We start from the raw sequence: 24,855 nt of genomic DNA on the forward strand, positions 1-24,855 counted from the left end.
CAGAAGGAATGGTAAGAGCTCCTCCTTGTACCTCTGGTGAATTCAGCTGTGAATCCCTCTGGTCCTGAACTTTTTTTGGTTGGTAGGCTATTAATTATTGCCTCAATTTCAGAGCCTGCTATTGGTCTATTCAGGGATTCAACTTCTTCCTGGTTTAGTCTTGGGAGAGTGTAAGTGTCCAGGAAATTATCCATTTCTTCTAGATTTCCTTGTTTATTTGCATAGAGATGATTATAGTATTCTCTGATGGTAGTTTGTATTTCTGTGGGGTCGGTGGTGATATCCCCTTTATCATTTTGTATTGTGTCTATTTGATTCTTCTCTCTTTTCTTCGTTATTAGTCTTGCTAGCGGTCTGTCAATTTTGTTGATCTTTTCAAAAAACCAACTCCTGGATTCATTGATTTTTTTGGAGAGTTTTTTGTGTCTCTATCTCCTTCAGTTCTGCTCTGATCTTAGTTATTTCTTGCCTTCTGCTAGCTTTTGAATGTGTTTGCTCTTGCTTCTCTAGTTCTTTTAATTGTGATGTTAGAGTGTCAATTTTAGATGTTTCCTGCTTTCTCTTGTGGGCATTTAGTGCTATAAATTTCCCTCTACACACTGCTTTAAATGTGTCCCAGAGATTCTGGTATGTTGTATCTTTGTTCTCATTGGTTTCAAAGAACATCTTTATTTCTGCCTTCCTTTCGTTATGTACCCAGTAGTCATTCAGGAGCCGGTTGTTCAGTTTCCATGTAGTTGAGCGGTTTTGATTGAGTTTCTTAGTCCTGAGTTCTAGTTTGATTGCACTGTGGTCTGAGAGACAGTTTGTTATAATTTCTGTTCTTGTACATTTGCTGAGGAGTGCTTTACTTCCAATTATGTGGTCAATTTTGGAATAAGTGCGATGTGGTGCTGAGAAGAATGTATATTCTGTTGATTTGGGGTGGAGAGTTCTATAGATGTCTATTAGGTCTGCTTGCTGCAGAGATGAGTTCAATTCCTGGATATCCTTGTTAACTTTCTGTCTCGTTGATGTGTCTAATGTTGACAGTGGAATGTTGAAGTCTCCCATTATTATTGTATGGCAGTCTAAGTCTCTTTGTAAGTCTCTAAGGACTTGCTTTATGAATCTGGGTGCTCCTGTATTGGGTGCATATATATTTAGGATAGTTAGCTCTTCCTGTTGAATTGATCCCTTTACCATTATGTAATGGCCTTCTTTGTCTCTTTTGATCTTTGATGGTTTAAAGTCTGTTTTATCAGAGACTAGTATTGCAACCCCTGCTTTTTTTTGTTCTCCATTTGTTTGTTAGATCTTCCTCCATCCTTTATTTCGAACCTATGTATGTCTCTGCATGTGAGATGGGTCTCCTGAATACAGCAGACTGATGGGTCTTGACTCTTTATCCAGTTTGCCAGTCTGTGTCTTTTAATTGGAGCATTCAGTCCATTTACATTTAAGGTTAATATTGTTATGTGTGAACTTGATCCTGCCATTATGATATTAACTGGTTATTTTGCTCGTTAGTTGATGCAGTTTCTTCCTAGCCTCGATGGTCTTTACATTTTGGCATGTTTTTGCAATGGCTGGTATCGGTTGTTCCTTTCCATGTTTAGTGCTTCCTTCAGGGTCTCTTGTTAGGCAGGCCTAGTGGTGACAAAATCTCCAGGCATTGCTTATCTGTAAAGGATTTTATTTCTCCTTCACTTATAAAACTTAGTTTGGCTGGATATGAAATTCTGGGTTGAAAATTCTTTTCTTTAAGAATGTTGAATATTGGCCCCCACTCTCTTCTGGCTTGTAGAGTTTCTGCTGAGAGATCTGCTGTTAGTCTGATGGCTTCCCTTTGTGGGTAACCCGACCTTTCTCTCTGGCTGCCCTTAAGATTTTTTCCTTCATTTCAACTTTGGTGAATCTGGCAATTATGTGTCTTGGACTTGCTCTTCTCGAGGAGTATCTTTGTGGCGTTCTCTGTGTTTCCTGGATTTGAATGTTGGCCTGCCCTATTAGGTTGGGGAAGTTCTCCTGGATGATATCCTGAAGAGTGTTTTCCAATTTGGTTCCATTTTCCCCCTCACTTTCAGGCACCCCAATCAGACGTTGATTTGTCCTTTTTACATAATCCCATACTTCTTGCAGGCTTTGTTCATTTCTTTTTCTTCTTTTTTCTTTTGGTTTCTCTTCTCGCTTCATTTCATTCATTTGATCCTCAATCGCTGATACTCTTTCTTCCAGTTGATCAAGTCGGTTACTGAAGCTTGTGCATTTGTCACGTATTTCTCGTGTCATGGTTTTCATCTCTTTCATTTCGTTTATGACCTTCTCTGCATTAATTACTCTAGCTATCAATTCTTCTACCTTTTTTTCAAGATTTTTAGTTTCTTTGCGCTGGGTACATAATTCCTCCTTTAGCTCTGAGAAGTTTGATTGACTGAAGCCTTCTTCTCTCATCTCATCAAAGTGATTCTCCGTCCAGCTTTGATCTGTTGCTGGCGATGAGGTGAGTTCCTTTGGAGGGGGAGATGTGCTCTTATTTTTTGAATTTCCAGCTTTTCTGCCCTGCTTTTTCCCCATCTTTGTGGTTTTATCTGCCTCTGGTCTTTGATGATGGTGACATACTGATGGGGTTTTGGTGTAGGTGTCCTTCCTGTTTGATAGTTTTCCTTCTAACAGTCAGGACCCTCAGCTGTAGGTCTGTTGGAGATTGCTTGAGGTCCACTCCAGACCCTGTTTGCCTGGGTATCAACAGCAGAGGCTGCAGACGATAGAATATTGCTGAACAGCTAGTGTACCTGTCTGATTCTTGCTTTGGAAGCTTCCTCTCAGGGGTGTACTCCACCCTGTGAGGTGTGGAGTGTCAGACTGCCCCTAGTGGGGGATGTCTCCCAGTTAGGCTACTCAGGGGTCAGGGACTCACTTGAGCAGGCAGTCTGTCCCTTCTCAGATCTCAACCTCCGTGTTGGGAGATCCACTGCTCTCTTCAAAGCTGTCAGACAGAGTCGTTTGCGTCTGCAGAGGTTTCTGCTGCTTTTGTTATTGTTTAGTTGTGCCCTGTCCCCAGAGGTGGAGTCTACAGAGACAGGCAGGTTTCCTTGAGCTGCTGTGAGCTCCACCCAGTTCGAGCTTCCCAGCGGCTTTGTTTACCTACTTAAGCCCCAGCAATGGCGGGCGCCCTTCCCCCAGCCTTGCTGCTGCCTTGCGGTTACATTGCAGACTGCTGTGCTAGCAATGAGGGAGGCTCCGTGGGCGTGGGACCCTCCGGGCCAGGTGTGGGATACAATTTCCTGGTGTGCCCGTTTGCTTAAAGTGCAGTATTGGGGTGGGAGTTACCCGATTTTCCAGGTGTTGTGTGTCTCAGTTCCCTTGGCTAGGAAAAGGGATTCCCTTCCCCCTTGCGCTTCCCAGGTGAGGCGATGCCTTGCCCTGCTTCAGCTCTTGCTGGTCGGGCTGCAGCAGCTGACCAGCACCAATTGTCCGGCACTCCCTAGTGAGATGAACCCAGTACCTCCGTTGAAAATGCGGAAATCACCGGTCTTCTGTGTCGCTCGCGCTGGGAGTTGGAGACTGGAGCTGTTCCTATTCAGCCATCTTGCTCCGCCTTAAGCCACTATTTTTAGGAATACCTTTTCAGTTTCAAACACTTTATCTTCTGTTTTTGAGACTCTGATGATATGAATAATAGATCTTTTATTATTTTCCTGCAAATCCTTTAAAGTCTGTTCAATTTTTCCTGATTTTTTCATTGTTCAGATTAGACAGGTTGTTTTTGTTCTTTTTATTTATTTCTTTTTTTGAGATGGGAGTCTCACTCTGCTGCCCAAGCTGGAGTACAGTGGCATCATCATAGCTCACTGCAGCTTTCAACTCCTAGGCTCAACCAATCCTCCCACTTCAGCTTTCCAAGGAGCTGGGATTACAGGTGCATGTGACTGTGCCCAGATAATTTTTAAATTTTTTTTTTTTTGTAGAGACAGGGTCTTGTTTTGTTGCCCAGGCTGGTCTCAAACTCATGGCTTTAAGTGATCCTCCCGCCTTGGCCTCCCAAAGTGTTGGGATTACAGGCATGAGCCACTGTAGCTAGCCAGTTTTTTGTCCTATCTTAAAGCTGACTAATTCTTTCCTCTGTCATATTTATTCTGCTATTGAGCCCACTCAATGAGACTTTTAGTTATTATATTTTTAGTTATTGTATTTTTTATTTCTAAAATTTGCATTTGGTTTTTTTCTTATATCTTCTATTATTTTTTCCTGAGGCTTTCTGTTTTTTTTAATTATTTGTTTCCAGCATGTCTGTAATTAGTTGTTGAAGTGTTTTTATGATGGCTACTTCAAAATCCTTGTCAGGTAATTCTAACATCTGCATTATCTCTGTTTTGATGATCTTTTCTCATTTAAGCTAAGATTTCCCTCGTTTATGGTATAATGAATTGTTGTTTTAGTGTATCCTGGATGATTTTGGGCATTATTTTGTAAGACTCAGCATCCTATTTTACAGACAGTCTTCATGTTTAGATGTAGTGTGTAGGTCCAGGGGCAAGTAGATATTCAGCTCCTCACTGAGTTCTGCTGACACAATCCTGGCAAAAGAAGAAAACTGCCTCACACTATCTTATTGCTGATAGGTGAGGGTGGAAGTTCGGTTTTCCACTTACCCCTGCTGACATCTCCCCAGCATAAGTGAAGTACCAGCTTTGAAAGTGTATCATGAAGCAGAAACAAAGAACTCAGAGAAGGGATTGCCACACAAGAAATGAAGTGTATTAGTTTTCTATTCCTACCGTGACAAATCACGACAAATTTAGTGGCTTAAAGCAACACAAAATTTTATTTTACATTTCTGTATGTCAGAAATCTAATTCAGATACCAAAAGGACTGAAACCAAGATGTTGTCAGGCTACATTCCTTTTTGGAGGCTGATATGGTTTGGCTATGTCCCCACCCAAATCTCCTCCTGAATTGTAAAAATCTCTATGAGTCAAGGGTAGGGCCAGGTAGAGATAATTGAATCATGGAGGTAGTTTCCCCCATAATGTTTTCGCGGTAGTGAATAAGTCTCATGAGATCTGATGGTTTTATAAATGGGAGTTCCCCTGCACAAGCTCACAAGCTGTCTTTCCTGCTGCCATCTAAGATGGGTCTCACTTCTCCTTTGCCTTCTACCATGATTGTGAGGCCTCCCCAGCCATGTGGAGCTGTGAGTCAATTAAACCTCTTTCCTTTATAAATTACTGAGTCTCAGTATGTCTTTATTAGCAGCGTGAGAACAGACTAATACAGAGACTGTAGGGGAGATTTCATTTCCTGCTTATTTGGATTATTAGAAGAATTCAAGATTATAGGATTGAGGTTCCCATTTTCTTACTATAAACTGAAGGCTGTTTCCACTTTCCAGGGGCTACTGCTTTGCTTGGTCTGTGGTTCCTATCCTTCGTTTTTAAAGGTTGGAACAACAGATCAAATTCTTCTTACATAGCATCTCTCTGACCCGCCCTTCTTCTGTATCCTATTTGTAAAGATTCATGCAGTTATATTGGGTCTATCAAGAAAATTCAAGATATCTCCATTTCAAGGTCTCTAACATTATTCACACCTGAAAAGTCCCTTTTGTCATGTAATGTGACATAGTCGCAGTTTCCAGTAGTTGGGATGTAGACATCTTTGGAGGGCCACCACTTTGTCTACTACAAGAAGTCTGAAGAAAGAAAGATGGGTCTTATTTTATAAAGGCATTAATTAGAGATAACTAGACAAAAATTACTAACCTTCCTAAATATCAGGAAAAGTGCAAAAATAAAAGAACAAAGAAAATTTTGCAATGTTTTTAAAAATATGATATTGGATTGAATCAAATAAGCCATAAATACATACATCCTAATTTCAGAGAAGTTCAAAGGGGAAAAAATGAACAAAAGTGATTGTAAAACATTAGTTGTAGTACACAAATCAAAATCAGGGATCTCAAAATGTGGAAAAAAACACATGTTTTTAAGAATAGATATACAATATACATAAATTAAGTCCAGACAAATTACAACAATAAATGTAAAATAGCTTACCTCAACTATAAAAAGAAAAATTGCAGATCTTACAAAGAAAAAAACCACCCCATGCTATGCATAAGATACACTTAAAGTGATTAAGAAAGGAGGAAAATTAAAAGTTGGGCATTAACATTAAAATTTTTAAATAAGTAAAAAATTAATATTAGCATTAACAAAGAAAACAGAAGTCAGAATTTTGATACCACAGAAAAATATTTCAAACCAAAAAATTATTAAATAAGACAGAGATGGACCCTCATAATGTTAAAGATTACAATTCACAATGAAGATATAACAGTTGTGAACATCTATGTGCCAAAAACCCAACAACAGATTACAGCATATACAAGAAAAAGCAGATAGAAGTACATTAAAAATAGGAGTGATTATCACACTTTCTCTTGTCTCAGGACTGATCTAGCAGTTAAAAATTAAAGACAGAAAACAAAAACAATATAACAAGAAAGTTATGTTTTACAGATATGTATGGAGCTTTCTGTCATGGCAATAGGAAATACATCTTTATTTTCAATGAAAGTTAATTATTAATATATGATAAGCCACAAATGAAACCTTAATAAAATACAAATATAGAAAGTTTACCAACATTATCTGATTATAGTACAATGATATTAGAAATTAATAACAAAATTAGAAAACCTAAAGGAACTTAACTGAAAAAATAAAACCAAGGTATAGAATAGAATATATAATGCTACACTTTTTGAAAGAAGATTAGAAGCATACACATTATTTGGGGCATGATGGCAGAATAGGAGGTCCCAGACTTTATTACCCCTCACAGAAAGTTTAACTAGCAACTATCCACAGATGAAAAGGCCTGAGTCATCTGCATGGCTAACAGAATGTAATAAAAACTGCATGGAAAGGGTAGTTTGACCACATCGCCCTTTCCCTCTCCCAAATTGGCAGAATGAGGAAAGAGATAGAGGAAAAAGAGAGCAAGAGATGGATATTCAGCCTTCCTAGCATTCCAAGACATTTCCCAGGAAGCCCACTTCAGTCTCACCTCATAGAGAATACAGGAGGAAATGTCATGGCTAGACCACCTGAAGTCAGGTAGAAACAAAGCAAGGCGGTAGAGTTCACAGCCCCAAACACACCTTAGACTCTGCCCAGGTTGGGAGACAACTGCTGCAGTGAATTACCACAAAGAATAAGGGGTAGATCTGCCCCTGCTGAGTTCAAGCAGTGCTCAGTTCAACCTCAAAGTCATCCCAAGGCCCCACCTAGGCAGGGAGGCAAACCTCAACTATATATTTCTACAGATCATAACAGCTGGTCTCATCCACTCAGTCAGCACTCCACTTAATCTCTGTGGCTCACTGTAACCCTGTCCAATTGCTGAACTCAAATAGTAGTACCATTTGACCAGGGAATACACCTTGTGGCTCAGCCTGATCAGAGGTGATTGTAGTGTCCATCCAGCACCTCAGCCTGATTGTACTGTTCAGCCAGTGCTTTTAATGAATAGCAGAGCCCAGCCAGCAGCCCCATCCAAAGTCAGAGCAAAGGCAGCTGCCCAGCCATCTAGAGAACCCAAAGCAAGCTCTGCCTGCCCAGAATTGTTACCAGTTGGCTCATCCAGAATCACAGACTAAACTAAACAGTGAAGATATAGCTATGACAGCCAGAAAAGGTGGCTGTCTCCTGAAGTTCACGGATACCAATGTGAAAAACACAGATATTACAAAGACTCAAGAAATCGTGATACAGTCAAAAGAAACTAACAAAGCCCCATCAATGGACCCTAATGAAAGAGAGATCTATGAAATGACAAGGAATTCAGGATAATCCTCTTAAAGAAGTTTAGTGAACTACGAGAATATGGTAGTTCACTCTTATCTGCAGAGGATATGTTTCAAGATACTCAGTGGATGCGTGAAACTGTGGCTAGTATTGCACCTTATATATCCTATGTTTTCTTTTATATGTACATACATACCTATGTAAAGTTTAATTTATAAATTGGGAACAGTGAGAGATTAACACAAACAACAAAATGAAATAAAACAATTATAACAATATAGTGGCATCTCTACTCTTGCACTTTGGGTCATTATTAAGTAAAATGAGAGTTAGTTGAACACAAGCACTGCAATACTGCCACAGTCAAGCTGATAATTGGGATAGCTACTGAGGGACTAATGAGCAGATAGCATATAGAGTATACTGCATTGGACAAAGGGATAATTCAGGTCCCAGGAAAGATGGAGTCATACCGTGCAAGATTTTATTATGCTACTCAGAATGGTGAATAATTTAAAACTTATGAGGTATTTATTCTGGAATTTTTTATTGAATATTTTTAGACCATAGTTGACCATTGGTAACTGAAACCATGAAAAGTGAAACTGCAGATAAGAGAGAAGTACTGTATATAAATAAAATATTAAATGAAATTTGGAAAACAATGCAGAAACAAAATGAATGGTTTAACAAAACATAGAAACAATTCAAAATAAACAAATATAACTACTAGAGATAAACCAAACTGAAAAATGTAATAGAAAGATTCAAAAGTAGGCTTGATCAAGTTGAAGAAATAATCAGTGAGCTCAAAGACAGAATATTTGAAGTTATCCAATCAGAGGAGTAGAAAGAATAAACGAATGAAAAAGACTGAAAAAGGCCTATGACAATTATGGGATAACATCATATAGAAGTTAAAAATGGAGAAGGAAGAGAAAAAGACCAGAAAGCATATTTAAAGAACAATGGCAGAATTATTCACAATAGCATAAACATGAAATCAACTTAGGTATCCATCAAATAACATAATTTCATTCTTTTTTTATGGCTAGGTACAAATTAAAGAAAAATGTGGTGCATATAAAACATGGAATACTACACAGCCATAAAAAGAACGAACTCACATTCTTTGCAGCAACACAGATGCAACTGGAGGCCATTATGCTAAGTGAATTAGCACAGGAACAGAAAACCCAATACTACATGTTCTTACTAGTGGGAGGTAAACATTGGGTACACATGGACATAAAGATGTGAAAAATAAACACTGGGGACTACTAGAGCAGGGAGGATGGAAGTGGGGCAAGGCTGAGGAAACTACCTATTGGATACTATGCTCACTACCTGGGTGACAGAATCATTCATACTCCAAACCTCAGTGTCACACAATCTACCTGTGTAACAAACCTGCACATGTACCCTTTGAATCTAAAATAAAAGTTGAAATTATTTAAAAAAAAAGGCTGAAAACTTCACTAATCTGCAAAAAGATACTAGCATCCAGGTATGGAAAGCAGAAAGATCTCAATGAAACTTAACTCAAAGGGAATTCACTAAGAGACATAATAATCAAACTATCAAACATCAAAAACAAAATATTCTAAGAGCCTCCAGGGATAAGAAACAGATCACATACAAAGGAGACCCAATACAGTCATTGATGAATTTCTCAGCAGAAACTCTGGAAGCCAGGAGACAGTGGGGTTATATAGTCAAAGTGCTGAAGGAGGAAGAAAAAAACCTCCTGCTAACTGAGAATATTTTACTCCGTACAGCTGTCTTTCTGAAGTGAGGGGGAAATAAAAACTTGCTCAGATGAAAAAAATGAAGGGAGCTTATCACCACCAGGCCTGCCTTATAGAAACTGCTAAAGGAAATTCTTTAAGCTTAAACAAGAGACCACTTATTAATAAAGTAAAACTTACAAAAGCACGTAACGCAATGGCAATACACGGACATATTCAGAATAGTCCAGGAAATGTAATGGTGGTGGGTGTTTAAAGCAATTTTATCCTTAGTATGAGGGTTAAAAGACAAAACTATTAATAATAATCATAGTTAAAATTAATTTCCAAGAAAACCATATTATGGAATGATATAAATTCTGATATCAAAAACATAAAATGTGGAAGGGGGAATAAAAGTGTCCAGTTATTTTATACTACCAAAGTTAAGTTGTTATTAGCTTGAAGTAGACTATTGTATTCTATTTAAGCCTTATGGTAACCACAAATCAAAAATCTACAGTAGCTGTGCAAGACAAAAATAGAAGGATTCAAAGCACATCACTACAGAAAACCATCAAACCATAGAGGAAGGCAGCAAGAGAGGAAGAAAGAAACAAAGTATCTATAAAACAACCGGAAAATGATTTAAAATGTCAGTAATAAGTGTTTTCTATCGATAATTGCCTTGAATCTAAATGGATTAAATTCTTTAATAAAAAGAATGCCTGAATGGAGAGAAAACAAGATCCAACTATATGCAGCCTATAAGAGACCCACTTTACTAGTAAGGACAGAGAGAAAGTGAAGGGGTAGAAGAAGATATTCCATGCAAATGGAAACAAAAGAGACTATACTTACATTAGACAAAACATACTTTAAGTCAAAAATGATTTTAAAAGACATTATATAATGATAAATGGGTCAATTTATTAAAAGGATATAAAATTGTAAATATATATGCACCCAACTTTGGAGCACTGAAATATGGAAAGTAAATATTAAGAGATCTGAAGAGACAGATTGAAGTACAATAATATTAAGGGATTTTAATACCTCACTTTCAATGATAGATTATCCAGACAGAAGATTAATAAGGAAACACTGGACTTAAATGGACCTAAAAGATGTATGCCAACAGAATACACATTCTTCTGAAGTGTATACAGAACATTCTGCAGAATAAGTCGTATTAGGCCCCAAGACAGAATGAACCCAAGTATAAACCATGGACTCCTGTTAATACTAATGTATCAATATTTATTCATCAATTATAACAAATACACTACACTAATGCAGTATGTTAACAGGCCGGGTGTAGTGGCTCATGCCTGTAATCCCAGCACTTTGAGAGGCTAGGGTGGGAGGATTACTTGAGGCCAGGAGTTCAAGACTGACCTGGGCAATATGGCAAGATCATCTCTACAAAAAAATAAAAAAATTAGCTGGGCCTTGTGGCACACATGTAGTTGTAGTTACTCTGGAAGATTATATGGTAAGATCCTTTGAACCTAGGAGTTTGAGGCTGCACTGAGCTATGATTGCACCACTGCACTCTAGGCTAGGTGACAGAGTAAGACCCTGTTCCTAAACAAAGAAACAAAAAGATGTTTATAACAGGGGACTGTGGGGCAGGGGAAGGAGTCGAGGTGGTAGTGTATGGGAGCTCCCTGTACTTTCTGTTCACTTTTTCTATAAAACTAAAACTGCACTAAAAGTGAAGTCTATTAATTTATTTTTTTAAAAAAGGACACAGGAGCCAGGTTGGAAGGACTCTATTGGCCAAAGTTGTGATGATTTGAACATCTAAAAGATTGTTATTCAGTCCCTGGCCAATCGTTCATTGTCTTTCCTCCCTGCTCTATTCTCATCCCTTGGAAACTGCTGAATGGCTTCATATTACTATAGATAACTTGCACTTTATAGAATTTATAAAAAAGGGAATCAAATTATAAGTATTCTGTTTTGTCTGGCTTACTTCATTCAGCTAGTTATTTTCAGATTAATCCATGTTTGTTGTGTGCAGCAATAGTTTGTTCTTTTTGAGTAATATTCCATCGTGTGGATATACCACAATTTGTTTATTCACCTCTTAATGACATTTAGACTGTTTTCATTTCTTGACTATTACAAATAAAGCTGCTATGAACACTCTTATAAAAATTATTATTTAATAATTATTGAGGCATTTTGAATCTGCAAAAAATCCATACATCCTTAATGATAAAATGATAATGCCATAAAACCAATTTATCTCTATGGGAGGCTATTATTAAGCCAAATAATTAATTTGAAAATTATTAACTTGAGGGAAATAATTAAGCATTTATATGTCTTTCCAATAGGAACTATATTTCAAGGTAACCAAATGAAAAGGGAAACTGTATGTTACACAGTGATGCCCCAGTTAAAGAAGAAAGCTACGGTTTTACAAAACAGTGGCATAGGTGTAGGGAAAAAGGCTAGAACCAGAAAATTACCATTTCACAATACCTATCAAAATTATTATAGTAGAACATGAGTATTCATTGGTGTTAAAACAAATAGGTGAATGGTTGAAAGTAAACTGGACATTTGATGCTAAAGTAATAACATGCAGATTCCTCACTGAACAAAAAAGAAACTGTATAATGGAGGTGTTGTGCTGTCACCACTAGCACAGTGATTAATGGTAGGAAACAATATTATGTATCTTCAGCCATGATGCAGTATGAACCATGTAACCTCACTTATGATGTATTTTAGCCAAAAAAAATTTTAATTTGAATCCAGGCAAATCTTTAAATCTAACTTCTAGTTGATTTTTTTCAGGAAATTCAAGGGATAGTTACTGAACTAACTAAACCACAAGGAAGCAACCAGATAAATCTGGAAAGGTGAGATTTTATGGGACAAATGCCCCTATAGCTTCAACCAGTTGGTGTCATGAAAAAGTGAAGGATTTAAAAGAGACTTAATGGCTGAACAACCAAATGCAATGTGTGGTTCTATTTTGGATGCAGTTTTGGAACACCAGCTGTAAGATATTTTGATAGAAATTGCAGAGGGGGGTGGGATTTTAATGAACTGGCTATTAGATGATACTAAGGAGTTTCTGTTATATTGGTGAAAATGTTGTCTTAGCTGTACAGAAATGTCTAATTGCATGAAGATAATGTGGCACAGAGATAGACAAATTGACTGATGGACTACAGAATCCAGAAACAGTTTGAGGCTTGATATAGTACTAACATGGCACTGCAGATCATTAACAGAAAAGTGGTCTATTTAATTAATGGTACTGAAATAAACTGATTCACCATAAAGAAAAAAATGAAATTGAATTTCTACTTTACACCATATATAAAAATCAATTACAGGTGCACAAAAGACATAAATGTGAAAGACATAAATTTAAGACTTATAAAATAGAACACAATCTCTTCATGATTTTGGTGTAAGAGATAATTTCCTAAATGTAACTAAAAATTTTTAACCATTTAAAGAGTAAAAGATCAATAAATTTGATTTCATTATAATCAAGAGCATGTAAAGAAAATAAAAACAAAAAAACAAATCATATACTGGGAGAAGATATTCACAAGACATAAAATTGGCATAATGTTGTTATCCAGAATATGTAAAGAATTTTTATAATTCCATAAGAACAAATAAGCAATTTGAAAATATAGACAGTGAGCATTTTAGTGGAATTATGGTTGCAAGTAAATCAATGAAAAGGATTCTAAACCTCACTAGTAATAGATGATTTATCATAATGAGATATTATTTTACACTCATTAGTTTGGTTAAATTAAGTCTGGCAATCAAAAATCTTGATATGTATATGGAGGAACAGGAACATTTATATATAGCTAGTAGGAGTGTAAGGTACATTCCTTGTGGAAAAAACTTTTAAATTCAAATTGTACACGTGGTCTATACCTAGCTATTTTGTGTAGGTATAGGTTTTAGATAAACTCTTAAGTACATCAGCATACATGAACAAAAATACTTGTAGTAACATTGTGATAGCAAAAAAACTGAAAATAAGTCAATCGTCATTTGACCGGAGAATGGATTAAGAAACTACATTGTCACACAGCAAGAATGAATATAACAGCTTCACATAATAATATAGATGGATCTTAGAAATAATGTTGAGTAAAGAAATCAAAACAGTTTGATATTTTTATAATGCTTTTAAAAAAGGGAAAACTAAAGATTACATGGCTTAGTGATCCATATATATGTGGAAAAAACTTTTTTTTGTAAGCAAGGGAATGGTACTATTCAGGATAGTTGTCACTGAGGGAGGCAGGGATGTGATCAAAGAGGTAACACAGTGTTAATGCTACGGGTAATGTTCTCATTCATAAAATAACCGGTGGGTTAGTATATTTTGGGTATGTATTAATTATTTTAAAATTGAAATTAAAATAGAATTTATGAAGGATTTCTGGCAAATGCTGGATTGCATTCTTCTGTATGAATATTTATTCACCAGTAAGGATGAAAAATAATATTCTTACCTTTAGAATATTTTGTTTGATGTTGAAAATAGTTTAATAGCTAAATAGTTGAGATGGTGCTTTTTTTTTTTTTTTTTTTTTTTTTTTTTTTTTTGAGATGGAGTCTTGTTCTGTCACACAGGCTGGAGTACAGTGAGGTGATCTCCACTCACTGCAATCTCCGCCCCGGGGTTCAAGCGATTCTCCTGCCTCAGCCACCCTAGTAGCTGGAATTACAGGGCCCGCTACCGTGCCTGGCTAATTCCCATGTTTAGTGGAGACAGGGGTTTCACAGTGTTGGCTAGGCTGGTGTCGATTTCCTGACCTCAAGTGATATGCCCGCCTGGGCCTCCCAAAGTGCTAGGATTACAGGAGTTAGTCACCGCACCCTGCCAAGATCGTGCTATTTTTACTAGATCTTTCCTAGGAGAAAAAATGGTGTTAACTCTGTTTCTTCATTTGGATAGCCTAATGTACATTTCCTAATTCCTTTTCCCCATGGCATCTAAAATGGCATAATCTCTGAGAGGATACACCTAATTGAAATATCTCAATGGTGTTGAAGTAAGCCTTGGTATAGATTTTATTTCATTTGATATAGTACCTTAGAATTCATTAGTATGAAATTTATTCTGGAAGTAAAGTGAGAGTAACTATATATTTTAGTGTTTTATTACTATTTTAAAATATTTACTAGTCTGTTTTCACATTACTATAACGAAACACCTGAGACTGGGTCATTTAAAAAGAAATACCTGAGACTAGGTAATTTATAAAGAAAAGAGGTTTAATTGGCTCACCATTCCCCAGGCTGTACAGGAAGCACGGCGGCTTCTGGGGAAGCCTCAGAAAACTTTTACTCATGACAGAAGGCAAAGCAGGAGCAGGCATCTTACATGGCAGGAACAGGACTGAAAGAGAGCGAGGTGGTGCCACACACTTTAAACCAACCAGATCTTGTGAGAACTCACTCACTATTGCGTCACAATACCAAGGGGGAAAATCTGCCCCCATGATCCAATTGCCTCCCACCAGGCCCCACCTCTAACAATGGGGACTATAATTCTTCAAGATATTTGGGTGGGGATACACATCCAAACCACATTGTTAGACTCAGCTGATCTTTTAGAAATGTGTAGTTTTACCAACTGTATGGAAATAATTCCAAGATAATGTGATGAATTTTGTTTCTTTTTCTATAGTACACGTTCTCAGCGGCATTACAAAAATATTCTTCAGAAACGACTTAGGCACTATATACAAGCTTTTAAAATCCTATTTGTCGATTTCATATAAGGCACAGTTCAGGGAAGCAGCCACCAAATTTTCGTATGGTGCTAGTTAATAACTAGATGTGGATAAAATACTATCACAAAATATGAGCCAAAACTGTTCCTAAGGATCTCTACCAGAGATAGTTTAGATTTCACAGTGGCTGCCAATTTATAACTGGGTGAGGGTACTGCCTTTAGGCAAAATTGCTAAGCAAGCAAAATATGTCTTCAGTGTTTCATGAGTCTTACCCCCACCCATCCATCTTTAAACTTTATTTACAATTTGTATTAGTTTCTTTTTTCTTTTCTTTCTTCTTCTTATTTTTCTTTCTTTCTTTTTTTTTTCTTTTTCTTTCTTCTTTTCTTTTTTTGAGACAGTGCCTCGCTCTGTTGCCCAGGCTGGAGTGCAGTGGTGTGATGTCAGCTCACTGCAGCCTCCTCCTCCTGGCTTCAAGCAATTCTCCTGCCTCAGCCTCTCAAGTAGCTGGGATTACAGGTGCAAGCCAGTGCACCTGGCTAATTTTTGTATTTTTAGTAAAGATGGGGTTTCACTATATTGGCCAGGCTGGTCTTGAACTCCTGACCTCAAGTGAAACACCCGCCTTAACCTCCCAAAGTGCTAGGATTACAGTCATGAGCCACAGGGCACGGCTGAGTTTCTGACTTTTCCTTCCAGGCTTTTTTTTTTTTTTTTCCAAGCTAGGCAAACACACATGTACACACAGACACATTCTTGCATCTCCTTTTTCACAAAAAGGGTAGCATGTTTTCTGTCTTGCTTTTTTCATAAAATAGATCCTGGAGTTCATCCCATGTTAGTATATAGAGGTCTTCCTCATTCTTTTCTGTAATTGGGTGTTATCTATACATTTTGTGGAAGTATCATAGTTCAGCTAACCTATCCCTATTAAATGATATATTTGAATTGTTTTCAGTTGTTCGGTATGACAATGCAACGGTGAATAACCTTGTTCATATGGTGTCTTGTATTTCTTGAAGTGGTTCTTCAGGGAAGGTTGCTAGAAGTAGGATTGCTGGTTCAAAGGTAAATATATATATCTGTATTTTTTTTTTTTTAAATATTACCAACTTCTCAGTAGGAATCACACAATTTTGTACTTCAGCCACAAATGTTTGAGAGTGCCTGTTACCCTACAGCCTTGACGATGGAGTGTGTTGTCAAACTTTTGGATTTTTGTTGATATGATTGGTTAAAAAAATGAATCTCAGTATAGTTTAATTTGCATTTCTGAGATAGGTAGAGTATATTTTAATTTGTTGATGGGTCATTAGCATTTCTTTTTGTGTAAACTGTTATTTTCCTATTATTCTGTTAGATTTTTGGTCATTTTCTTCTTAGGTTTTTAGATCTCTTGGTATATATCTGTGGCTACACACATAATACAGATGTATATACTTTTGTCATGCAAATTTATTTTGTATTTATAAAATCAAACATCATATTTGTTTTATGCCTTCTGGATTTTAAGTCATAGTTAGAAAGGCCTTCCCACTCCCAGGTTGAAAGGTATTCAGCCATTTTTTTCTTTGAGTACTTGCATAGTCATAATGTTCTCTGTTAAGCATTAATTAGAACAAGGGAATTAGATTAATTGAATCCAAGAATGTTATTTTCAGTGGGTTTGGTTTTGGCCCAAACAGATTCTCCTGTGTACAAGTGCTTGGATGAGCATTGCCAAAATACTGCTTCCTAAGCCTTGTTTTTCCATTTGCATTTGATTGGCCAATTCCCCTTTTGATTGACACATTTAATAAAGCATGGTAATATAATTAATCAAATAGCAGCCAAGGCTTTCAGGCCTGTCTTTCATTCATCTTTAAAGGTGACTTTGCTCTCTACTCTCATCCATTAGGCATTTAAAGTTTTACACTTATGAGGCATTCTTAACTTTCTAATTTCCAGGTTCTTGTGAGAAGCCTTACTGCTTACAAGTACTTAGAATACGTTGTATTAAATAATTGTGTTTAGGCATAATTTTAATGAGTTACTCAAGAACTATTTAGCTATCTCAATTGTTTAAAATACAGATAATATAGAGTGAGGGAGGGGAGAGATGGAGAAAGGTTATGAGATGTGTTCAATACAAAGAAAGCTTTTAATGGGTGTTAATATTCAGTAAAGTATTTCAGAAGTACACTGCTTTTCGTACATTTTTTGCTGCATGCTCTAGCTTTAGCCCTCAGACCTCCCATGCAGACAGCACATATGTTCAATGGGGCTGTGCTGTTACAGTTAGTATCTAATGATGTGTGCTCTTAGTCTGTGGTAATGTTCTCAGGGAAGCTGAATTAGGCTCAGGATGTTACCTAAAAAGGACTTCATTGCTTACTAAAGATGTATTTTTGTTTCTTTTCCCCACTTTATTTGATACTATGTTTCTAAGATTTTTCTTTCTATAAACCACCACATTTCTTAAATTCTATTCTACTCCACCCTGAAAATCAAAAGCTGACCCAATCACCACAATTTTATATAAATGCATACTGTTAAGCAACACTCAGTCTTCTGAAGCAATCTCTAGTTGAGGAGCTCTAAGCATTTATTAAGTACAGCTTTCTAGTCTTTTCATTTAATCAGAATTAGGGCTAAGGGGGCAGGGAAGATGGCAGATTTTGAATTTTCTTCAATTCTGTGATTCCTACATATGCAATAGGGGGCACATCATGAAGTGATTTTGTATAACTGGTTGTGGTGACAACTTTTTCAAAAGGAAAATTATTCCTTTGTATGAAACTGTTACAACTGGGGCAAATTCACATATATGGCTTTGGGACTTACTACTTCTTCCTTATAGAACTGGGGAGATTGACAAATCTTTTTTGTGACTAGAAAAATACCTTATATGGTTAGTAAGATAAAACCAAAAAGTTCTATTTAAAAAATTATTAATAGTTATTTCTGAGTTTTGGGGTGGGAGGTGATCAAGTGAAGGCGGTTGTATTTAAGAAGACTGTACTGGACTCGGATCATTTTTGTTATGTAGCAGAAGACTTGGTAATATTTCAAGAGGGAGATGAGAAAAAGAGATCCCAAAGTTATTCCTTGTGATTTGAAGTTAGAGAAAGCTTCCAGGAATGAACAAGGCATCTCTGAGAAGGGCAAGTTAGAAAGGGAATGGGCCTGGTTGACAGAATGAGACAGATGTGAGAGTGGGAGTGGGTGGTAACGGAGGTAGTTCTGAATCTTTGAGGCAGTGGATTCTAAAACTAATTCCAACATTTTTGGGGTCAGTTTTAATAATGGGAAGAGGTTGTATGTGTGAACCTGGATCTGGGCCCTAAGAACTGAAATATTTGGCACTTGGGCTTGTTAAAAATGATTTTGCCTTTATTGAGCATAACATGAGGGGTCACATTCAACTTTCAGAGAAGAGGACGCAGGCTCCAATTCTACATTCTGTTTCTATCCTTCAGGGGTAGTTTTTCAACCTCAGAAAACATTTTCTGAGTTTAGGATGTATTTTGCTTCCATGAAATTTGTTTTAGTTCAGGCATTTCTTAGAGAATTTTTGTTGTAACAGGATAGAGTTGGACTTTTCCTGCTAAGATCCTAATGATAAGGTTGAGCGTACAGGCAACCTTTTATGTTTTAAGGCATAAACGGGGGGCTAGACTCTGCACCTGCTTGGGGCTTATTAAGAAATAAAGAGACTCTGCTGTTCCTAATCATCCCATCAGCACCAACCTTGTCATTCTCTCTCCTCTCCTCCCTCTCAGAAGCAGATCAGAAGACTAGGGTGAAAAAAGCATTGGAGCTATGAGTCGTTAGCCTAGAGAGAAAGGGCTGTGGTTTTTATTTTCTTTTCTCGAGGGGAAGAAGAGGGATACTCAGCACCCCAAAGCCAAGCAAGGGGACAGTTATGTGTAATGGTTTTTGTGTTCTCCTGGTTTGAAGTTTGCTTATGCTGCTGACTTGGTGATCTGCCCGGTTCCCATTTGAACAGGAGGATAGATAATTGTAAAGAGAGTGCATAATGGGGTGAAGGGCAGTGGGGAGCAGCCTGCAGTCTCATGTTAGGCTTAGAAAGGATGTGTGAGTTTCTTGAGTCAAGTGGAAAGGTAGCTGGGCCTTAGCCATCTTGACAGAAGCCTACCCAAGACAGCTTGCCACCAGGCAAGTATATCTGGCAGGAAGAGGATGTAAAGTGAATTGTTCTCCAGGGTACACACTGAGGGAGCATTGGAAGAGGATAAACTGGAGACAGATTTACCACCTTATGAAACCACATTTGCCTAATGAAAGAACCAGCATTTTAATGCCTGCCACACAGAGTTCATAAATACCCAGCTTTGGCCAAGAAAGGATAACAACAGGGATCCAATAAGAAAAAGCCACTTGTCTCTTTTCAACTTCTTCCTCCTTACCACAACAAGCCAGGACCAAGGGGCCTGTAAATGGGGCTGGGGGAGGAAGAATGAAAGATCAGATTACTTTCTTTCTTACTCTTAAGTCTTTCAGGCTAAGGATTGGACAACACTTCAGGGGAAGGGATGAAGTGAGCTCTTAAGTTGGAAATTTCAAACTGGACTGGGCTGTTTTATATCTGAAAAATGATCCAGAAAGGTCTTCAGTCCTTCCAAGATGTCAGTTAGGAAATGACAGGGATGGGAAAAGGTAGAATGGAGCTAGTACAGCTGAAGGCAGCAATGGGAGAAATATGAAATCCTTCAATGCCTTGTATCCTGTCTCAACCTACAGCTGCCTAGCCCTTCATGTTCCATTAAAGGCCCTGTTTCATAAAACCCAAAACTTATCTTGATTCATGCCTATATGTTGACTGTCACCCGAACCTGACCCATGTTCACTTGTAGGACTGTGCAAAAGTGACTGAGGGAAGGAATGAAAGGAATTACAGGACCTAGTAGTCCCTGTTCAACTTGACTGCAAGTCCTCTTCCATGAGTAGAATAATAGGATGATATTCTGGAAGACTTACTACCACCAGTCCAAGGTATTGTCCAAGCACTCAGATTGTTATGGAAGTAGGAGTTCCTGCCTTAGATTCTGGGTTCAGTTTCTTCCTGCCAAGGCCAGCTTTTACCTAACAGTAATACTTTTTACAGCTTACAGTGGGGATAGACTGTTTCCTCAACTACCTTATTACTAATGGCCTAGACAAACAAACATTGCCCCTGGGATGATTTTTGCGCTCCAAATTATGGTTAAGTAATATTCTGTTTATGTATCATAACTTTTTTAATTTTTCCACATAATTTACATAGTCCACTTAAAATTCTGTTAGGAATATGTGTCATACTTTTCCCAATTTTGGACATTGAGGTGTTTTTTTCCTTTAGAGTTGTTGCTATAATTTTTGTGTACCTATTATTTTCTTTTTGTGAATTTTGAATTTCTTTATTTTAATTTTTGTGGATTATTTGTTCAACAGAAGAATTTACTGGTTGTAAACATTTAAACATTTTTAATACTCTTGAAATATGTCAACAATATATCTTTTTTTTTTTTTTTTGAGACGGAGTCTCGCTCTGCTGCCCAGGCTGGAGTGCAGTGGCGTGATCTCAGCTCACTGCAAGCCCCGCCTCCCAGGTTCACACCATTCTCCTGCCTCAGCCTCCCGAGTAACTGGGACTACAGGCGCCCGCCACTATGCCCGGCTAATTTTTTTTTTTGTAATTTTAGTAGAGACGGGGTTTCACTGTGTTAGCCAGGATGGTCTCGATCTCCTGACCTTGTGATCCACCCGCCTCGGCCTCCCAAAGTGCTGGGATTACAGGCGTGAGCCACCGCGCCCGGCCTCTACAATATATCTTTAAAAATATTTTAAAATTTTCATTTGCTGTTTTCAAACTTTCCTATACACCCCTATTAATCTTTTGAACACACTTTAAAAAAGTCATTCTTGTGTTAAAAAGTTTTAATGGTTCCCATCATCTCTTAGTTTGGATGAGTTAAAACGAATATTAATTTTTTATTCTGGTCTGGTTCCAAAAGTTCTTTTAATCCTTGTACCTACTACTTTCTAATGTGAAATCCTTGCTCGCTATCTTAAAATATACTACTTCAACATCTTTGCTATACTATTTCATCTACATAGAATGCCCTCTCTCCACTTTTAGGTCTCAGGAAATTCTATCTACTTATTAAGGTGTACTTTTCAGGAACATACTATTTTTATAAAGTTTTACTTGCCCATTCCTGCCCTGTACAAACACTTCTCTCAGCTGTGAACATTTAAAGTACTTACTTTTTTATGTTAACTTTTACCATCATTTCTTTTGCTGTCTTGTATTGTAACTATAAAAGATTGCCTGAGATAAAATGCTCCAGATTGGACAAACAGAACAAAAAACAAACCAAACCAAAAAGACCCCCAAACACACCCACTTTGATGAGAACAGTAGAAGCTACAAAAACTGTTATTTCAAAACGGATGCGCTCTGTCTTGCAAGAAGAGATAGAGATTTGAGCAATTCTAGGTGTAGGTTCTTTATTTTGGGGAAAAAATGGAAAGGGTTCTTTAGCTGAAGTGGAACTCCGGCAACAACATACATTTTAATCCTGTAATAGTATAGCGGCATAACCAGAAAAATATATGATGATATTGCTGTCTTGAGAAAACAAGACCATTACATATGGTGAGTAGAACGGCTAAAAATCTTACTCTCTAAAACTCTGAGTATGTATCTCTTGAATTATTTAACTAGAACCTGCAAGGGGTGGAGCATTATGCTGTTGTCTAAAATTTATGCATGTCTAGGAAATGTCTGTATCTTGTGAGCACCAGGGATATTCTTACATTAACCTAAATTTTTGTATGCAGGGTAGAGGGAAGCCTGCCTTACTTCCTCCCTCAAATGTTCAAGCCTGAATGGAACCTCTCTGGCACTGGCATTTCATGCAGTATCAGCTCAGCTTGAAACAATGAAAGTAGCATATCCGATCACAAGCAGTTGATCCCCAGACATGTTTATTGATGGCACTATGAAAGAAAACAGCATACTGACATACAATACAAAGATACTTGGCAGACTTTATAGTGGCAATTCAGTTTTGGCATTTATATTGGTAAAAACAGATTACAAGGCTTAGTGTAGCTCAAACCTTATTTAAGCTTGCAAAATGTCTGATATGATCAGTTGGCATTCCACTGAGAGCAACACCTCTATCTCTAGGAATTCCTCTTAAGCAGTTAACATTCATGTAGTGTCTGTGCTTTGCTTTAAGTGTGTTATGTAATCTAATCATTTTTATTTTTTCTGATTGACCCCATTCAAAAGATTCTGAGTCACCATGCCCATCAGCGTAGTTAAAAAAAAATTTAAATGAACAGTGACACTTAGTGGCTAGAAATATTCATTACAGTGCTCTTCTGTAAGAATCTCCATTAACACGTCCCATGGTAATAAAGTAAATGATACCAAAATTTAGTCTTCTTGGCAAAGTAATATACAGTATTTGAAGTGTGTTGGTTTTGCAGCAGCTGTCATTCCATACCAATTCATTTAGTTAAAAAGCAAACAGGTGGCTCACACATATTGTTTTTACTACATAAATTTTTAAATTTTCTTCAGTCCTACTGAAATAAATGGGGCATTTTTGCTGTTGATTTCAGTTCACTAGAAAAAATATATGACAATACAGTGGAGATATTATTAATAGCACTGTTCAAAGTGCATGCTTTCTTCTAAGCAGATATCTATTGACCCAAAATATGGACAAGTAACTTAAGTGAGACAAGTAAGTTACACGTATACTTGTGAGACTGAAACAAAACAAAACAAACAAACACAAGATTAATGTGTCCTAATTAATTCCTTTGTTTTGGTACTATGGCACACAAAAAGTAAAATTATAGTGAGGTTTTAAAAATATTTACTCCAAGATCAAGACTTTATTCCTTTAAGGTTTAGGTTAAGTTTTCCCTCAATTTTATTGCATTTATGGATTTATTTTTGACCTTTAAGGAAGGCTTTGTGACAATAATTAGTGTTTTACTTTCTTGCAAAATGAAAGCATGTTATCTTGCCTGAGGTTAATGTGTTTTTAAGTCTTTTGAGGTGATGCAGTTGGAAAGCAATTTAGAATATTGTCTTCTGCCAGCTTCACATACAACAGAGAGATGAGTGGAAAATATCTGATTAGTGGGTGTGACAAAATATGGCAAGACAGTTATGGAAATATATGTAAACCATGTTGTTTGACTTACATATTGGTTTTTTAAGAACCAAAACAAATACAATGAAAAACATTTTTGACAACTTAATTAGACAGTGGGAAGAGGGAGGTGATACAGTAGTCTTTTACAAGTGTAGCAGGAAGTCTCTTTTAAGTAAATTCAGTGTGTAAAAAGCTGACTTTACAAAATAGATAAGTTACAGTGTGATTATGAGGTTTATAGAAGCATTTACCAAAGCCTGGAAGTAAACCATGTATCACTTAAAACATCCAAAACAATTATTTAGTTTAGATACTTTCCCAGTTGAGTGAATCGAGTAATTCAATAGCTTAATTCTCCACTCACTGGTTACATTGCACTCTCACTCCTCCTTCTCTCAAATCCCTTTCCATTTGAATCCTCTCTCCCTGGTCAGTAGTGGATGATGCCTGTGCTCTCAGGGTAATATGGATTTACTCTTAATCCTTCATGTACTGTACTGTAATTGCCTCTAATTGTCATCTCTCACAGATGACAACCTCCTTGAGGATTGAGGTTGTATATCTTATTCACTGTCTAGCATGTAGCACAGTGCCTGGCATATAATAGGTGCTCATTAAATATTTAATATTTGTAAGTGCCAGAATGTTGGAATAGAGCTAGTGGGATGAGGCAAAGTGAAATTCCTTTCTAGTCCCTTGGGGACAAGGGGAACCCCCTACTTGTGGGGCTTTAATTTGTGCTTGCCCGAGTGGGATACATTTCCAGACTATTGATGTTTCTTTTTGCTATTGATAGCTTTGAGATATGGGTTTGGAGATCAGCCATCCTGTATAAAAGAAGCCATTCTGTTCCAGAGAGTGTGTAGTTGGAATTCAGCTTCAGATGGTATTCAGCTTCAGATGGTATACAGATTCTTAAATAATAATGCATATAAAGGAGGCTGTCTCTTCGTTTGGGAATGTGTAAAACAAAGTACTATGATAAAAAGAATGTTGTAAATCCTTTTGTAGTTCATGAGATGATGATTGGGTGTTCACACGCATGTGTGAAATGTGCCACCCTCAACCTTATTATGAGGTCGGCACATTACCCGTCTGACATGAAAGAAAGGAAAAACAAAGAAAAGTGTTGTATTGAGAAATGGGACATTAGGCCTTGTTTCACTACTAACTCTGTATTTAACCTTGAACTTATCATGTATCTCTTTTGTCTTAAATTTCTTCTTTTAATTATTTTTTATTTATTTTAAATTTTTAATAAATTTAAAGGGTTCAAGTGCAGATTTCTTACATGCATATATTGCATAGTGGTGAAGTCTGGGCTTTTAGTGTCCCCATCACCCAGATAGTGAACATTCTACCCAATAGGTAATTTTTCAGCCCTCATCCCCTCTCCCAGCCTCCCACCTTTTGTAGTCTGCAATGTCTATT

General features: G+C 37.2%; 1 long non-coding RNA gene and 1 other non-coding gene across 3 annotated transcripts in view; one reads left to right on the top strand and one right to left on the bottom strand.

Annotated features, from left to right (window-relative positions):
- Window positions 1–14,933, bottom strand: part of LOC139357132 (uncharacterized) — a 50,971-nt gene extending 36,038 nt beyond the window's left edge. For both annotated transcript variants that reach the window (XR_011609816.1, XR_011609815.1), the window contains exons 1-2: window positions 14,812–14,933; window positions 5,574–5,675 (exon numbers count right to left, since the gene is read on the bottom strand). This is a non-coding gene — a long non-coding RNA (uncharacterized lncRNA). The remainder of the gene's footprint in view (window positions 1–5,573; window positions 5,676–14,811) is intronic.
- A 9,490-nt stretch (window positions 14,934–24,423) lies between these two features.
- On the top strand, window positions 24,424–24,525 carry LOC112426984 (small nucleolar RNA U13). Its single transcript, XR_003018390.2, has one exon. It is a non-coding gene; the product is annotated as a small nucleolar RNA U13 (small nucleolar RNA).
- The last annotated feature ends 330 nt before the right edge of the window (window positions 24,526–24,855 follow it).

Source organism: Macaca nemestrina, chromosome 11, assembly GCF_043159975.1.
Source record: "Macaca nemestrina isolate mMacNem1 chromosome 11, mMacNem.hap1, whole genome shotgun sequence".
NCBI classification, from domain to species: Eukaryota; Metazoa; Chordata; class Mammalia; order Primates; family Cercopithecidae; genus Macaca; species Macaca nemestrina.